The sequence below is a fragment of the Chlorocebus sabaeus genome, chromosome 5, assembly GCF_047675955.1.
Source record: "Chlorocebus sabaeus isolate Y175 chromosome 5, mChlSab1.0.hap1, whole genome shotgun sequence".
Lineage (NCBI taxonomy): Eukaryota > Metazoa > Chordata > Mammalia > Primates > Cercopithecidae > Chlorocebus > Chlorocebus sabaeus.
The window spans coordinates 55,203,031-55,221,789 of NC_132908.1; the positions used below are offsets into that span (position 1 = coordinate 55,203,031).

At 41.4% G+C, this 18,759-nt stretch overlaps 1 long non-coding RNA gene and 1 pseudogene across 1 annotated transcript in view; one reads left to right on the forward strand and one right to left on the reverse strand.

Annotated features, from left to right (window-relative positions):
* Nucleotides 1–18,759, forward strand: part of LOC103233083 (uncharacterized) — a 35,402-nt gene that overhangs the window by 5,758 nt on the left and 10,885 nt on the right. Inside the window, exon 2 of the long non-coding RNA XR_012092952.1 lies at nucleotides 7,395–7,499. This is a non-coding gene — a long non-coding RNA (uncharacterized lncRNA). The remainder of the gene's footprint in view (nucleotides 1–7,394; nucleotides 7,500–18,759) is intronic.
* LOC140711751 (GTP-binding nuclear protein Ran-like) lies at nucleotides 11,910–13,521 on the reverse strand (annotated as a pseudogene).

Below are 18,759 nucleotides of genomic sequence, written 5' to 3' on the forward strand. Positions count from 1 at the left end.
TCCCCACCTTCTAGGCCCGTCATGGGATAAGGCAGCAGCAAAGGCGGCCCTCCTGTCTTAGGCTCCGGTGGAGATAGTGTCCTCTTACCCGTCATTGACTGTCCAGTTCAGCACACAGGGGAGGTGGTCTTATTGAGGTAAATAAGACTCACCATTTTCAGTCATCTCAAGGTGATGATAATGGACCTGTATAGGTTTGGCCTGGAAGGCCTCGATTTGTTGTCTGACGAATGCCATAAGCTTATTAAGGATTATAGGCCCGAGAGTGAGGAAGAGTAGAAGAGTAAGTAAAGGACCAAGAAATGGCAGGAGATAGGGGAGAAGTCCATCGAGTCCCGTCCACAATGGATTGGCGGCTAGGCCCTTTCTGCGCTTTTCTAGTTCTTCTTGTAAAGTCTTTATCTTATCTCTGACAATTCCGGATTTGTTGGCGTAAAAACAGCACTTTTCCTGTAAAGCCAAACAGATCCCTCCCTGTTCTGCTGTTAATAAATCTAGACCTCTTCTATTTTGGAGAACTACTTCAGCTAATGAGTCTACTTGGTCTTGTAAATCTTGTATAGTACTGGATAAGGTCTGTACATCTGAAATTAATTGGTTGGATAATTTAGTATATGGGGTTAGTGACACCCCTAGGCCTGTGGCTCCTGTGTCTATTAGTCCAGTGAATGCCTTCCCGTCTAACCATAAGGTTAGAGAGGGTTTTTGATTTGTAATTGGTTGCACCCAATATATGTCTGATGATCCGAAACCTTTTATATTTCTATTAGAGTGTTGGATATTATTATTTGTTTTGACCAAAGGTAGCAGGATTAGCTGAGCTATTCTAACTCCTTGAGGGACAGTAATAATACTATCAATAGCTCTGGCCATAATTTTAATTTCTCCTTCATAATCATTATCGATAACTCCAGGGAGGACTTGTAAGCCTCTCATGGTGACACTACTTCTTCCCAAAAGCAGCCCAAAAGTATTAGGTGGTAAAGGTCCATATATTCCGGTATTTAAGGTTTGTGGTCCCATTTCAGGTGTTAGTACTGTGTGGGAGGTGGAACTGAGGTCCAGCCCTGCACTTCGTGGGGTTGCTCTACTAAGTTTTGAAATGGATTGCTGTTGCTGGCTGGAACAAAGCTGACTGCCCCATATGCTTGTTTCGGGGCCTGAGGCTGGCCCCTCATCCCGTTTCCCTGCCTAGGGGATAAAGGATTTCCTTGACTGTCAGTTTTAGATTTACATTCGTTTGCCCAGTGCCTTCCTCTTTTACACCTTGGGCAAAGGCCTGGAATTTTTGCTTCTGGATTTTTATTTTGGTTTTCATGCCAATCTTTTGCAAAGTGTCCCCTTTTACCGCATCTAAAACATCCCCCTTTATCTCTACCTTTGTTAATGAGGAAGTCTCTTACTGTTTGGCCGCTAAAAGCGGCGGCCATTGCTAGGCCTTGTTGATATGAGGGCCCAATATCTGAACAAAGGCGAATGTATCCTGTTAAATCTGTTTTCTTTCGATAAGGTCTGATTGCCGCTTGGCAGGCGGGGTTAGCGTTTTCATAAGCTAACTGTTTAACATAATCTACACCCATTTCTGCATTTCCAAAGATTCTACCTGCCGTGGTCATAAGTCTATGCACAAAGTCTGAAAATGGCTCATCGGGTCCTTGTTTAACCGCTGTGAGCGAGGCCCCTGGATCTCCTTTAACGGGAAGTTTTCTCCAGGCTTTTGTAGCGGCAGCCTGGATTTGCGAGAACAATCCAGGATCATATTGCATTTGGGCCTGAGTGTCTGCATAATTACCTAAACCAGTTAACATATCAAAATCCCAACCGTTTCCTGCCTGTTGATTTCTTTTAGCCGTGTCTCTACAATTTTCAAAGAACTCTGACTTCCAAATTAAATGGTCTCCCCCAGAAAGGACTGCCCTAACTAAGGTATTCCAGTCTGTAGGAGTGAGCCAATTCTCAGCTACAGATTCCACTATAGCAAGAGTATATGGAGCAGTAGCCCCATACTGAGAGGCAGCAGTCTTTAACTCTTTTATAATAGTAAAGTCAAATCCAGTATGATGCCTCCAAGCCTGTCCCCGTTCATCTATGGTTTCAGTGACCAGAAAAACGTCTTTGGGGGAGGAGTCTTCTCCATGTCGGCTAACAACTAACCCCCCTTTTTGAACATGTTGTCCAGGCCGCTGAGGTGGGCGCAAGGAACCCTCCATAGCGTCTGAGTTGGGTATCTTTTCATTTCCTGTCTTTAGCTTTTGGAGCCTAATTATCAATGATTGATGTAACTCTTCAAGTTTAATTTGTTCCTCTAGTTGAGCAATTTTTTGTTTTAATTCTTCTTTGGGATCTATTGCTGCCATAACAATGGGCGCAGAAGCCTCATTATGTGTCTTATTATATGGGGGCGGGTATGAAGTAAAGGGAGGCAAATCAGGGTTGTGATATTTAGCCGCCTCTTCCTCTAAATCATCCCAATTTATGTCTGATTGATTAGGCTTATTAATTTCCTCCTCTTTTTGAAGCATCTGTAAAATTGGGTATTTTTTTTGGTTTGTTTTCGTGTGGCATTTCTTTATCTGTTACAGAAGGAGACTTGATTTCCTCATGATCACTTTCGAGGGAAATGAGATCCTCCTCCGTATCTTGCGGAGGCTTTGTAAGGTTAGAGCGGGAGCTAACCTTTAAAATATGCTCTGTCTGAGCGACCGCAGCCATGACTTGCGGATCGGCCTCCTTCTTATCTATTAAATCTCTAATGAGGTTCCAATAAGAGAAGGCAGTCACAGGAATTTTTTCTGGCCCAAAAGTATTATAATAGTCCTGAAGACAATCCCCTACTCTACGCCATCTTTTAATATCAATAGTTCCTTCCTGTGGGAACCAAGGGCAAGTGTCTTTTACAAAATCAAAAAATTTAAACAAATCATTACCTTTAACCTTTACTCCTCGTATCTTTAAAGCCTCTTTTAATTGTCCTACATAGATCTGATGTTGGCTTAATTCTTGTCCCATTTCGGACGCGTCACTTACCTTCGATTCTGACGCGGCAGGTTCCCACGGTGATCGGAAGAGTTCACTTTCTTTTGTCTTCGTTAGCGGTCGACCGTCCTTTGGCGTCCTCTTCCTCACAGAGTCCCTCGTTTCCAGGTCCCTGTTCGGGCGCCACGTATCCCGGCCCGCGGGATCGTCGAAGCAGGCCCTGGAGGAGGGAGTGGGAATTTGGGGAACAAGAGACACGAGAAATGGAGACAAGACAGTGCTCTGATCAAGTCTCGTTTAATGGCAGTAATGCAGTGCCTTATATACACTTGGAGAGGAAGGGGTTGGGCCAAGGCGGAAATGATCTCATTTCAGAGGGCTCGGCCAGGCAGGTTTTGGTTTCAACGGTCGGTCGTCATGTTGCGCCTGCGCTAGGAAGTAACCATTTTGCTATGAAGTAACAATTTTCGCGCGCGCGGGAAAGATGGGTGAAGAAGAAGCAGGAAGCGCGCCATCTTGTGCGAGGTATTTAATACAGGGAAAAAGACAAATCTGGGAAGGAGGTGAGAGGTGGAAATGAATAGAGCTCAGGCGTTTAATCGTCAATAATTACTTGCTATGGCTGGGGCGCGCAGCTCCGGACAAAAAACTAGCTGGGCGAGGTGGCGGGCGTCTGTAGTCCCAGCTACACGGGAGGCTGAGGCAGGAGAATGGCGTAAACCTGGGAGGCGGAGCTTGCAGTGAGCTGAGACCCGGCCACTGCACTCTAGCCCTGGCGACAGAGCAAGACTCTGTCTCAAAAAAAAAAAAAAAAATTGCCTTTTGGTATGTTTTGCCCAAGTCTCTATTGAGGTACCTTTCTTTTTCTTATTGATTTGCAATAGTAAATAGTATGTCCAGGTATTAATAATTGCTCGTTGGTTTTAGACACTGCAAACGTCTTTCCCAGTCAATTGTTAATTTTATTTATCAATGTCTTCACTGAACAGAAGTCTTAATTTTTATTTGTTTCCTTTCATTTTTGTGTTATGGTTTGTGCTTAGAGGTTTAAAGAAGTTATTACCCACTCTTAGTTCACCTTTGCATATTAACTGCATAGATTTATATTACCCATTTATGTTTCAATCCTTCCAAAGATAGTATTTGCATGTGGCATGGGTAGGAAATCAGTTTTATTTTTCTCTTTAGGGTAAGCCAGTTTCATTAATGTCATATATAAACTATATTTTCCTGAATGGTTTATGAAGCCACCTTTATTTTATATTAAGTTTCCATGTATACAATGTATCTGTTCCTGAACTCTCTTCTAGTCCACGGGTCTATTTAAAAGTTCTCACACCAATTATACCCAGATTATTAGATTTTATTAGTATTGTTTTGTAGTGTATCTTTTTTTTTTTTAAACAGAGTCTCACTCTGTCACCCAGTCTGGAGTACAGTGGTAAGCTCTTGGCTCACTGCAACCTCTGTCTACCTGACTCAAGTGATCCTCCCACCTCAGCGTCCTGAGCTGGGACTACAGGTGCACCTCACCATGCCCAGTTAATTTTTGTGATTTTTGGTAGAGATGGGTTTTTGCCATGTTGCCCAGACTGGTCTCAAACTCCTGACCTTGGGTGATCCACCCACCTCAGCCTCCCAAAGTGCTGGGATTACAGGCGTAAGCCACCACGTCTGGCCTGTAGCGTGTCTTAATATCTGACAGGGGAATCTCTCTCTTTTTTCTCAAGTCTAATTTGGTTAATATTCACAGACCTTATTCTTCCATTTAGATTTTACAGTAAGTTTGCTTCTCAAAAATATTTAACTGGTTTTGATTGTGATTGCATTGTAATTATAAATTAGTTTAGGAAGAATTAACATCTTTATAATATTGTCATCCCTATGAAAAAAATATGTACTGTCTCTCCATTTCTTTTTTTTTTTTTTTTTTTTGAGACGGAGTGTCGCTCTGTCACCCAGGCTGGAGTGCAGTGGCGCGATCTCAGCACACTGCAACCTCCACCTCCCGGGTTCAAGCGATTCTCCTGCCTCAGCCTCCTGCGTAGCTGGGATGCCCAGCTAATTTTTGTATTTTTAGTAGAGACAGGGTTTCACCAAGTTGGTCAGGCTGGACTTGAACTCCTGACCTCGTGATCTGCCCACCTCAGCCTCCCAAAGTTCTGGGATTACAGATGTGAGCCACCGTGTTCGGCCCTCTCCATTTCTTATTAAGGTTATCATCTGTCTTTATGTCTTAAAACTTACTCCGTAGAGGTCTTAAATTGTTTCTTAGATATTTTCATATCTACTTTTTATATCTTGTTATATCTATGTCTTCTTAGATATATTTTATACCTACTTTTTTAGATATAAATTTTTGTTGATGTTTGAAATAATATTTTAAATTATATTTTCTAGTTAGTTATTGCTGGTGTTGAAAACTACCACAGATTTTTCAAAGTCAATCTTGTATCCAGGCATCTTGTTGAAGTTTTAAATTATTAGTTTTAATAGTTTGTGATTTCTTGGTTTTTCTATGTAGATGATCAGATCACTGCACAAAATAAAAGCTATATCCCTTTTCCATTTTTATTTGAGATTGTCTCAGTCTGTCGTCCAGGCTGCAGTGCACTGGTGTGATCTCAGCTCACTGCAACCTCCGCCTCCCAGGTTGAAGCGATTCTCCTGTCTCAGTCTCCCGAGAAGCTGGGACTACAAGTGTGCACCACCATGCCTGGCTAGTTTTTGTATTTTTAATAGAGACGGTGTTTCACCATTTTGGCCAGGCTGGTCTCAAACTCCTGACCTCAGGTGTTCTGCCCTCCTTGGCCTCCCAAAGTGCTGCGATTACAGGCATGAGCCACCGGGCCTGGCTGCTATATCCTTTTTCTCGGAATGTTCATACCTCTTATTTGGTGTCCTTATTGCATTGGCCAGGATCCTCAGGACTATGTTAAACATTAGGGATAATGGTTGGCATCTTTGCCTTATTCCTTCTAATGAAATGCTTCTAAGGTTTCCCCACTAAATATGATGTTTCCTTTGGGTTTCTGGTATATAACCTTTGGTCAAAAGAAGGAGTTACTTTCTACTTCTAGTTTGCAACAACAGAAATGTTTATCACGTATAGATAATGATTGTATTTGAGGTTCAGCCAATTCAATTACAGAAGAAAAAGCAATTAGAGTCATAAGAATTGGAAAAGAAAAGGTAAAACTGTATTTGCAGATGATATAATTACATAACTGAAAAATCAACAGAAAAAATAGGACATTTCTATAAATAGATAACTTAATAAAGTATCAATATATAAAAATAATATACAGAAATCAATAACTTTCTTTTTTTTTTTTTTTGAGACGGAGTCTTGCTCTGTCGCCCAGACTGGAGTGCAGTGGCGCAATCTCTGCTCACTGCAAGCTCCGCCTCCCGGGTTCACGCCATTCTCCTGCCTCAGCCTCCCGAGTAGCTAGGACTACAGGTGCCCATCACCACGCCTGTCTAATTTTTTTTTTTTTTTTTTTTTTTTGGTATTTTTAGTAGAGATGAGGTTTTGCCATGTTAGCTAAGATGGTCTCAATCTCCTGACCTCGTGATTCCCCCGCCTCGGCTTCCCAAAGTGCTGGGATTACAGGCATGAGCCAGCACTCCTGGCCAGCTTACATCTTACTAAGAATAAACAATAAGAAAAAATGGGGCAAGGGACTTGCTAATAAGGTATTGGGAATAACTGAACAGCCATATGGAAAAATATGTAATTGAATTCCTTTCTCATCCCTCATCATGTAATGAGTTTGTATCATTCTGAAACCATCGACCCCCACCCCTGTTGTCCCCAGTCCATGGAAAAATTGTCTTCCACGAAACCATTCCCTAGTGCTAAAAAGGTTGGGGACTACTGCTCTAAAAATGTCAATAAAAAATTTGAAAACTAAAGCACAAAGAAAAAAAAATAAGAACAATGTGTCAGAGACGTGCAAAATGTCTAACATATCTGTAGTTTGAGTTCCATGAGGAGAGAATAAGGCAGAAAAAATATTTGAAAAGATACTGAGAATTTTCCAAAATTGATTACAAATGTTAACCTACAGATTCAAGAAGCCCTCAAGCACATTTGAAAAAGAGAGAAAGAAAAAGCGAGAGAGAGAACATCTAGGTATTGTCAAGCTGCTGTAAACCTAAGACAACCAAAAAAAAACCTTATAAGCAGCTAAAGGGAAAAAGCACATTACATTCACAGGAACAAATAAGAAAAATTACAGCTTACTCTTCAACAGCAACAATGGCAATGAAAAAACAATGGAATAACATCTTTCAAATACTGAAAAACAAATTACAGCCCAGAATTTTATACTGAGACAAAAGGGTCTTCAAACATTTGATAGCTGAAGAAGACAAACACATTTTCACACAAATAAAAGTTAATTCATTTCCAGCAGATTCACACTACAAGGAATACTAAAGGATGTTCTCCACACTGAAGGAAAATGATCTAAAGAGAAACACAGATCTGTAAGAAGAAATGAAGAGCACTGCTAAAGGTAAATGTAAAATTATTTAAGACTAAACTATATGTTTAAGTCAATAATAATTGTGATAATTATAACATAATAAAAGTAAAATTACATGATAATAGCATAATGGAGGGCATGGAATTTTATTATTTGCTATAGTTTGGATGTTTGTTCCCCTAAAACTCATGTTGAAATTTGATCCCCAATGTTGGAGGTGAGGCCTAATGGGAGGTACTATGATCATGATTGGGGGATCCCTCATGAGTAGAGTAATGCCCTCTTGGGACTGGGGAGCTCTTATTAGTTCCTGTGAGAGCTGTTATTAGAAAGGGCATGGCACCTCCCTCCTCTTGCTCTTGCTTCCTCTCACCATGTGATCTCTGCACATGCTAGTCGAGCTTCGCCTTCTGCAATGTGTGGAAACAGACTGAGGTCCTCACCAGAAGCAAATGCTAGCGCCATGCTTCTTGGAGAGCCTGCAGAACTGTGAGCCAAATAAACCTTTTTCTTTATAAATTACCCAGCCTCAGATATTCTTTCACAGCCACACGAAAGGACTAAGATATTATTGTAAGGTTTTAGACATTTTACACATTGTATAAGATGTGGTGAAATACAGTGGTTTGACTTACAGTTTTTCAACTTTATGATGAGTTCATTGGGATGATTAAATGCATTTTCAACTTAACAATATTTTTGGCTTACAATGGGCATATTGGGACATAACCCCATCATAAGTTGAGGAACATCTGTAGATTATAATAAATTAAACATGCACATAACGATCTAGAATAACTACTAAAAGAAAATGCAAACATAGGTATAACTAAAGAGCTGAGAGACAAAATAGATTTAAAACACTTGATTAAACTAAAAGAAGGCAGGAAAGGAAGAACAAAGGAACAAAGAACAAATGGGATAAAACAGAACATACAGCAAGATAATAGACTTAAACTCAATTATGCCAGCAATTACATTAAGTGTAAATGAACTAAATATGCAGTTAAAATACCTAGATTGACAGACTGGATTAAAACAAAATAAGATTCAACTATATGTTTCTTTTTTTTTTTTTTTAATAAGAAACATACTTTAAATATAAGATACACAGTATTTGGAAGTAAAAGAATTCTAAAAAGATATATTATGCAGATACAACTCATAAGGAAGCTGGTGTGGCTCTATTATTAGTCAGCTAAGGTTACTTTAACACAGAAATATTACCATAGATAAACAGGAACATTTCATAATGACAAAACAGTCAATTCTTTAAGAAGATACAATTATAAATGTGTGTGTACCTAATAACACAACTTACAAGGAGAAATAGAAAACCTGAATTGTCCAAATGTACTAAAGAAATTAAATGCAAAATAAAAATCCTTCCCACAAAGAACTCTTTTGGTTCAAGTGGCTTTACTAGTAAATTCTTCCATATATTTAAAGAAGAAATAATACTATCTTCACTTTCTCTTATAGAAAATATTTTCCAGTTTCTTTTTCTTCCTCCATCCCTTCTTTCCTTCCTTCCTTCCCTCCTTGCTCCATCCCTCCCTCCTTCTTTCCTTCCTTCCTTCCTCCCTCCCTTCCTCCCTCCTGCCATCCCTTCCTCCTTCCTTCTGTCCCTTCCTCCTTTCCTCCCTTCCTCCCTTCCTTCCTTTTTAAATTGAGACAGGGTCTTGTTTTATCACCCAGACTGGAGTGCAGTGGCATGATTATAGCTCACTGCAGCCTCGACTTCCTGGGCTCAAGTCATCCTCCCACCTCAGCCTTCCTAGTAGCAAGGACTACAGGTACATGCCACCGTGTCCAGCTAAATTTTTTTATTTTTTTTAGAGACAAGGTCTTGCTATGTTTCCCAGCCTAGTCTCAAACTCCTGGACTCAGGCAATCCTCCCACCTCAGCCTCCCAAAGTGCTGAAATTACAGGCATAAGCCACCAGGCCTGGCCCCAGTTTTTTCTACCAATCAGTATAACCCTGATACCAAAACTTAACAAAATAATCACAAGAAAACAAAATTACAAGTCAATATTTCTCATGAACATAAATGCAAAAATTCCAAATAAGAGACTAGCAACCAAGTTCAGCAAAATATAAATAAAGGATAATATATCATGAACAAGTAGGAATTATTCTAGGAATGCAAGGTTGACTTTACACATTAAAATCAATCAGTGTAATTTACCACATTAACAGAATAAAGGAGAAAAATAATAAAATAATCTAATTACCTCAAGATATGCAGGAAAAAAAGTTTAAATGTTCATTTATGACTTAAAATAATAAAAGAACTGGGTGTGTTGGCTTGTACCTATAATCTTAGTTACTCAAGAGGCTGAGGCAGGATACTCTCTTGAGCCCAGAAGTTTGAGGCCACAGTGAGCTATGATGGTGCCACTGTATTCCAGTCTGGGTGACAGAGCAAGGCATCATCTCTTGAAGGAAGGAAGGAAGGAAGGAAGGAAGGAAGGAAGGAAGGAAGAAAGAAAGGAAGGAAGGAAGGAAGGAAGGAAGGGAGGGAGGGAGGGAGGGAGGGAAGGAAGAAAGAGAAAGAAAGAAACAACTTTCAGCAAACTATAATCCTTCCTTCCCTCCTTCCCTCCCTTTTTCCCTCCCTCCATCCTTCCTTCCTTCCTTCCTTGCTGTCTTGGATAGCAAGATCCAAGACAGGATCTTGCTATATTGCCCAGGCTAGAGTACAGTGGCTACTCCTAAATGCAATCATGCTGTACACTATAGCCTGAACTTCTGGTCTCAAGGGATCCTCCTGCCCCAGCCTCCGGAGTAGCTGGGACTAAAGCTGTATGCCACCATACCCAGTTTCAGTTTCTTTCTTTCTTATTCTGAAGAAGGCTATTTACAAAACTATCTCAGCTAGTATCACACTTAATGGTGAAATGGAGCACTTTCCCCCTGGGGTTGGGAGTTGGATAGGGATGTTCACTCTAATCACTTCTATTCAACACTGTACTGGAGGTCACAGCCAGTGCAATAAGGTAAGAAAAAGAATTATGAGGTATAAAATTGGAAAGAAAAAAGTTAGAGTCATTATTTGTAGATTACATTATTATAAGTATAGATAACTACAATCAAATGGTTAATATTAATACATGAATTTAGGTAGTTCAATGGATATAAAATCAATATACAAAATGTCAATTATATTTTTATGTAACAGCAACGAACAACTAGAAAATGAAATTTAAAAAGACACCACTTACAAATAGAACCAAAATATCAAATTCCTGGAAATAAACCTGATGAAAGTTTGGTAGGATTTCTCCATTGAAAACTTCAAAATATTGCTGAGATAAATTAAAGAAGATGTAAATAAATGGAAGAATATGCTATATACTTAGAGTGACAGACAAGTATTAAGATGTTAACAACTTGATCTATAAATTTAATGCAATGCCAATTGAAATCCCCATGGGATTTTTGGTGAAAACTGACAAGATGATTCTAAGTTTTATATGTAAATGCAAAGGACCTGGAATAGCCAAGGCAGTCTTCAAGACACTTAACAAAACTGGAGACTTACACTTTCAGATATCAAAACTTAATACAGTTAGTATTTGCACAAGGATAAACAAATAGGCTGATGGAACAAAATCTAGAAACTGGCCAGATGCAGTGGCTTATGCCTGTAATCCCAGCACTTTGGGATCAGGCAGATCACCTGGGGTCAGGAGATAGAGACCAGCCTGGCCAACATGGTGAAACCCCATTTCTACTAAAAATACAAAAATTAGCCGAGTGTGGTGGCGGGTGCCTGTAATCCCAGCTACTTGGAGGCTGAGGCAGGAGAATTGCTTGATTCTGGGAGGCAGAGGTTGCAATAAGCCGAGATGGCACCACTGCATTCCAGCCTGGGTGACAAGAGTGAGACTTCATCTCAAAAAAAAAAACCAAAAACTAGAAACCAACCTATGTGATGTGTGACAAAGTTGCTAAAGAAATTCAGGAGGAAAAATGATGATCTTTTCAATAAGTGGTGCTGATATCCATATTTTAAAAAATTAAAGCTTGATTCTTACTTTTTAACATACACAAAATTAATTGTAGGTGGAGGGTGGACCTGAAGGTGAAAAGTAAACAATAAAGTTCTAGATAAAAGCCTAGAGAAATATCTTTAAAGTCTTGAGGTAGATAAAGATTTCTTTCTTCCCTTTCGTATTTTAAATAGAGGCAGGGTCTTGATATGTTGCCCAGATTGGTCTCAAACTCATGGCCTCAAGTGACCTTCCTGCCTTGGCCTCCCAAATGCTGGGATTACAGGTGTAAGCTACCATGTCCAACCAAGATTTCTTAAATAGGACAACAAACCCACTAACTTAAAAGAAAATATTGAAAATTTTGATTTCATTGTAATTATTTTTTAGATATTTGAAATACAGCTTTCTTCTGATTCTAAATGAAAAGGAATGGGAATGATAGTAACAAACAAGATTTCACCACTGAATATCGTGGTGTGACTGTAGTGTCTCATATTTGAAACTCAAGAAGAAATCAACTGTGTTCCAAAACAGTGAAAGATGCCGGTCCAAACAATGAAGGTATTTTTTGAACTGCCACATTTACACCAAAGCCCACTCATGTCCTTCGGCATCCCACAGGTGATAATAAAGTGGCACACATGCTGCACCACTGACATCGCAGGATAGCTTCCTATAAAACCAGACTCTGATGTTGGGCTCCAGCTTCATCCTCACAGGTCGTCCGTCATCCTCATCCAGGAGATCAGTTATCTGAGCAACCTCTAATCTGTGCTCGTACTGTACTGCCACAGCTGGGTCCATGACAGCCTCTCATAGGACAAGAGCAGGCATGGCAACCAACTCCAACTTAAGGTCTCCAATAAGCTTCCTAGCAAGCCAGAGGAGGGCTTTTCAAAGTTGTAGTAACTTTTTGACCAGGTGCAGTGGCTCATGCCTGTAATTCCAGCACTTTGGGAGACCAAGGCAGGTGGATCGCTTGAGCCCAGGAGTTTGAGACCAGGCCAGAAAACATGGTAAAACACTGTCTCTACAAAAAATGCAAAAAGTAGCTGTGTGTGGTGGTGCACCTGTAGTTCCAGCTACTCAGAAGGCTGAGGTGGGAGGATCACTTGAGCCCAGGAGGCGGAGGTTGCAGTGAGCCGAGATTACACCACTACACTCCAGCCTTGGTGACAGAGTCAGACCCTGTCTCAAAAAATAAATAAATAAAAATAAAATAAAATAAAATAAAAAACAAAACAAAAATCCCAAAAGACAACGTTGTAGTTACTTTTGGTAGAAATGTCATAGTACTGAAGGTTGTTCTTTTGGTGGAAGACAATAGATTTTGCCTTCACTTTTCTATCTTGAATATCCACTTTGTTGCCACATAACATGATGAGGATGTTTTCACACACTCATACCAGATCTCTGTGCTAGTTGGGCACATTCTTGTAAGTAACTCTTGATGTTACATCAAACATTATAATGGCACATTGGGACTGGATACCATAGCCATCTCCCAGTCCACCAAATTTCTCCTGGCCAGTCGTATTTATTTATTTATTTATTTATATTTATATTTATATTTTTGGAGGGGACAGAGTTTTGCTCTTGTTGCCCAGGCTGGAGTGCAATGGCATGATCTTGGCTAACTGCAACCTCCACCTCCCGGGTTTAAGCAATTCTCCTGCCTCAGCCTCCCAAGTAACTGGAATTACAGGCGCCCGCCACCACAGTCAGCTAATTTTTGTATTTCTAGTAGAGATGGGGTTTCACCATGTTGGCCTGGCTGGTCTCGAACTCCTGACCTCAGGTGATCCGCCCGCCTCGGCCCCCCAAAGTACTGGGATTACAGGCATGAGCCACTGTGCCCGGCCTATACATTAAATTTAAAAGGGCCTCTGTTGGTGTGAAACACAAGCAGATAAACCTCAACACCCAAGGTAGCTCTCTATACTTCTCAGATTCACCAGCCAAATGATGTTTCATGGATATAGTTTTTCCAGTACCAACATCACCAACCAGTACAAGTTTGAACTGGACTCAGGGCTCTCCTTGGGCAGCCATCGTCGTGTTGCTTCCAGAAGCATCTCCACGCCAATATGACTGGGCTGGAAAGATGGTGGAAGCACAATTGTTATCATTTTTAAAATTGGTTAATTAAAAGACAACATTATAAGAGTAAAAAGGCAAACCACAACTTGGAAGATGTTTGCCATGTATACATTAAAAAAAAATCTTTGTTTCCCGAATATATAAAGAACTCCCATAAATTAATACAAAAAAGACAAATTCAAATTTTGAAACATTGGTAAAAGACAGACACTGTACAAAAGAGAATATTCAAATGACCAATAAGCATATGGAAAGGTACTCATCATATCTGGTTATCAGAGAGGGGCAAATTTAAATCAGGATATATTATTACATCTCTACCAGCATGGCTAAAACTTAAGAACTGGCCGGGCACAGTGACTCATGCCTGTAATCTCAGCACTTTGGGAGGCCGAGGTGGGCAGATCACAAGGTCAGGAGATTGAGACCATCCTGGCTAACACGGTGAAACCTCATCTCTTCTAAAAAATACAAAAAATTTAGCTGGGCGTGGTGGTGGGTGCCTGTAGTCCCAGCTACTCAGGAGGCTGAGGCAGGAGAATGGTGTGAACCTGGAAGGCGGAGCTTGCAGTGAGCCGAAATCGGGCCACTGCACTCCAGCCTGGGTGACAGAGCGAGACTCAGTCTCAGAATTAAACAAACAAACAAACAAACAAATAAATAAATAAATAATAAAAGAGGGAAAAGAAAAGTCCTTTTTTTTGCCCCTCCTGGACTCAAGCGATCCTCCCACCTCAGCCTCCCCAGGAGATGGGGCTACAGGTGCACACACCACACCCAGCTAATTTTTGTATTTTTTGTAGATAGAGGGTTTTACTATATTGCCTGGGCTGGTCTCGAACTCCTCGGCTCAAGCAATCCACCTGCCTTGGTCTCCCAAAGTGCTGGGATTACAGGCGTGAGTCACCACGCTCAGCTATCACTATATACTCTGCACTATTGCCTTTATTTCTGATGGGAGGGAAGTTCCATTTTGACTCAGCTTTTTAAAATATATCCTATGAAGAGATTCACCAACTCAGCTTTGATGAGACCCAAATTCTCTGCTTACCTTTACAAATTTTACAAAACCATGTGGACCACTTAAATACATCGCTAAGTCACCTCCCAAGTGCTTGGAAGGGGCCAAGGAAGTGAGGGTCCCTGAAGTTTGAGTTTCCTCTGGATGAATATGTCTCCGCTTCTGTCATATCATTCCTTTACTGATACTCTATTTAGTCAGGTTGGTCTTTGCCATTTCCCATAAGTAAGCATTTTCCCACCTAATTTCCTGCCCATACCATTCCCTCCTCCATTTTGTCTGCTTATTCCCAGAAGGCAGGGCTTTCCCTTCAACCCTCTTAAAGTGAGGTAGGCGGCGGGGCGCGGTGGCTCACGCCTGTAATCCCCGCACTTTGGGAGGCTGAGGCAGGCGGATCACCTGAGATCAGGAGTTCAAGACCAGCCTGACCAACATGGAGGAACCCCGTCTTGACTAAAAATACAAAATTAGCTGGGCGTAATGGCGCATGCCTGTAATCCCAGCTACTCGGGAGGCTGAGGCAGGAGAATCGCTTCAACCTAGGAAGCGGAGGTTTCGGTGAGGCGAGATCGTGCCATTGCACTCCAACATGGGCAACAAGAGCAAAAGTCTGTCTCAAAAACAAAACAAAACAAAAAACAGAGTGAAGTAGGCTCTCCTTTGTACCCCTCAACCACTGGGTCTAGAGGTGGGATGTAGGTCCTCCTTTTTCTTCGTATCTCCTCCCAGACCATTGCCTCTCTCTCATTCCAAAACCCCCCAGCTCCTTTTAAACTCATACCATCAGGCTCCACTACCCACCACCTCTCCCTCATTGCAGCCATCTCAGATCCCTGGGTCATCTCTTGAATATTTAATGCCTGGTCCATTGTCTCTCTCCATGGCTCTCATGAACGACTATTTCTGATATGTGTGCAACAGCTTCATTGAGATGTAATTTACTTACGAGAAAACTCACCCATTTTAAGTGCAAAATGATTTTTCGTATATTTATTGAATTCTGCAAACACCATCACACATTTTCCATAACTTTCATCATTTGAAAAAGAGTCTCTCATCTAGTTTCTGTCCCTATAGATTTGCCTTTTCTGAACATTTTATCTAAATAGATTATACAAAATGTGGTCTTTTGTGTCTGTCTTCTTTCACTTAGCATAATGTTTGGAAGGTTCATCCACACTGCAGCAATCAGGACTCTATTCACTTTTGTTGCTAACGGGCATTCCATTGTATGGATGTACCACATTTTTGTTTATCCATTCATCAGTTGACAAACATATGGCTCATTTCTACTTTTTAACTGTAAAGAATAAGGCTCTTATGAGGCTGAGCGCAGTGGCTCATGCCTGTAATCCAAGCACTTTGGAGGCTGAGGCAGGTGGATCACTTGAGGCCAGGTGTTTGAGACCGGCCTGGCCAACATGGTGAAACCCTGTTTCTACTAAAAATACAAAAATTAGCTGGGTATGGTGGCATGTGCCTGTAATCCCAACTACTCAGAAGGCTGAGGCAGGAGAATCACTTGAACTCGGGAGGCAGAGGTTGCAGTGAGCTGAGATCGTGCTGCTGCACTCCAGCCTGGGTGACAAGAGCAAAACTCTGTCTCAATAAATAAATAAGGTGGCTATGAACATTCACATATAAGTCTTTATCATGACATATGATATATCTAAGAGTGAAATTACTGGGTCCTATGGCAATTCTATGTTTAACATTTTGAGAAACTACCAAATTGTTTTCCAAAGTGACTGCATCATTTTCCAGTTCCACTAGCAATGTATGACAGTTACAATTTCTCCACATCATCGCCAGCTCCTATCATTGTTTTTGATGATCCAGGACTTCACTCCACCCCAGCTACCTGCTCTTGTGGAAAGACCTCTCCCTCAAGCATCCCACTCCACTACCCCTTCCTATTATTATTCAGGCTCCCTTCTCATGTTCTGAGTCCTTGAGGCCTCAAGTTACGCAACATCACTGGGACTTTGAACATACTACTCTCCTATGTTGGACACTCCCTCACCTGTCACATCCTCACTTTCCTTTGTCCTGGCTTAGATTTCACAGCCCCTTATTAACTCATTGGTTTGAGTACATCCTCCACAACATTTTCATCCTCTCCTCCTGGTGTGCACATGGATTCATATGGCAAAACCTAAGCCAGGTTAAATGTGGTTGGGTCTAGTCTGTTTATCCCCAGGCAGTTAGACATGGCTGGAGAAAGGTTCACAGCCATGAGGACTCATCTTGCATCAAATTCATAACCATGGACCTCCAGTGGACACTTAGTGCAGCTCAGCAATTCTCTGACATTTCCTGGGCACTTGCTCTCTGATATTAGTTTGTTCTCACACTGCTGATAAAGACCTACCTGAGACATACCTGGGTAATTTATAAAGAAAAAGATGTTTAATGGACTCAGTTCCATGTGGCTGAGGCGGCCTCACAATCATAGTGGAAGGTGAAAAGCACGTTTTACATAGCAGCAGACAAGAGAGAAATGAGAGCCAAGTGAAAGGGGTTTCCCCTTACAAAACCATCAGATCTTGTGAGACTTATTCACTACCATGAGAACAGTATCCGGGAAATCACCCCCCACGATCCAATTATCTCCCACCGGGTCCCTCCCACAACACATGGAAATTATGGGAGCTACAATTCAAGATGAGATTTGGGTGAGGACACAGACAAACCATAACACTCTCCTTTATCACCTTCCCCTCTTCTCCTCAACTTTCAATGTTTCCCCCAGTGCCTTTCCAATAAATGCCATCTTCCTCCTCCTCTTCTTCTTCTTCTTCTTCCCCTATCACTATTATCTATTTTCAAACCTTTTAAATTATTTCAAACAGGAACTCTGTACCCATTAAGGAAGTATGATCTTGCTTCTATTTCACCGAGAAAACTGAAGCAATCAGAACAGGGCTTCCATAGGACCCTTCTGCAAAACACACAACCCAGATGTGTACACGTCCAGGTATGGTGCTTTCCCTCCCATTGCACAGGAGAACCACCTGTGCTATTTAAGGCCAGCCCTTGTACCTGGGCACCAGGTCCCAAAGCCATTGACTCATCACAGATGTTATTCCTGCAACAATGCCCTTGTGCTCCCACACCATCAATTTTCCCTCTGCAGAGGATCATTTCCAGCTATGAACAGCTGTAATATTCCCATCTAAAAATAAATCCCTTCCCTTGGCCCTACCTTTTTCCCCCTACAGCTCAATTTCTCTGCTGCTTTTTATAGCAAAGCTTCTCAAAAGAGTTATCTTATACTCCCCACTTCTTTTCTCCTGTCCCTACCTCAGTCCATTCCAATCCCACTTCTGCCACACCACTCTTCAAGCTCAGTTCTCATGCTCACAAGTGACTGCCATGTTCGCAAACCCAGCGGCCAATTCTGACACCTCATATGACTTGATTTTTCAGCAACCATTGCTTCCTTCTTCTTGAAATACATTCTTTCCCTGACTTCCAGGCACCATACTCTTCTAGTTACCCCCTTTTATCTTTTCACCAGTCATTCCTTCTTTGTCTTCTTTGCTAGTCCATCCTCATCTCCTCCGTGTCTAAGCTTCACAGGGCTCCAGGTGCCATTTGCAAACTCCACTCTTCCCCAAATCCACTCCCTCCAATATCAGCTAGTCTCATGGCTTTAATAGCTCCCTATATATAAGCTGATTCTTTCCACTCCTATTCCCAAAGTATATCTCCATTCCCACTGCTCCACTGGGCTCCGTTTGCCTATATCCAACCATCTACTTGACTTCTCCCCTGGGAGGTATCATGGGCATTTGGATCTTAACATGGCCCAAACAGAGCTTTACATTTCTCCACCCTCTCCCCTCACACACATCCCACACACAGCCCTTACCCAAGCCTGCTCCACCCCAAGTCTTGCTCATTTTGGTAAATGACAACTTGATTCCTTGCTGAGACCCAACACTTTGGAGTCAGTTCAAGCTCCACTTTTTCCTCACAGCCCACATCAGCAATTCTATAGCTCTACCTTCAAAATATCTTCCCAATCTAATCACATCCCTACCTTTATTTTTTATTTTTTATTTTTATTTTTATTTTTCTGAGACGGAGTCTTGCCTAGTCGCCCAGGCTGGAGTGCAGTGGAGTGCACTGCAAGCTCCACCTCCCGGGTTCACGCCATTCTCCTG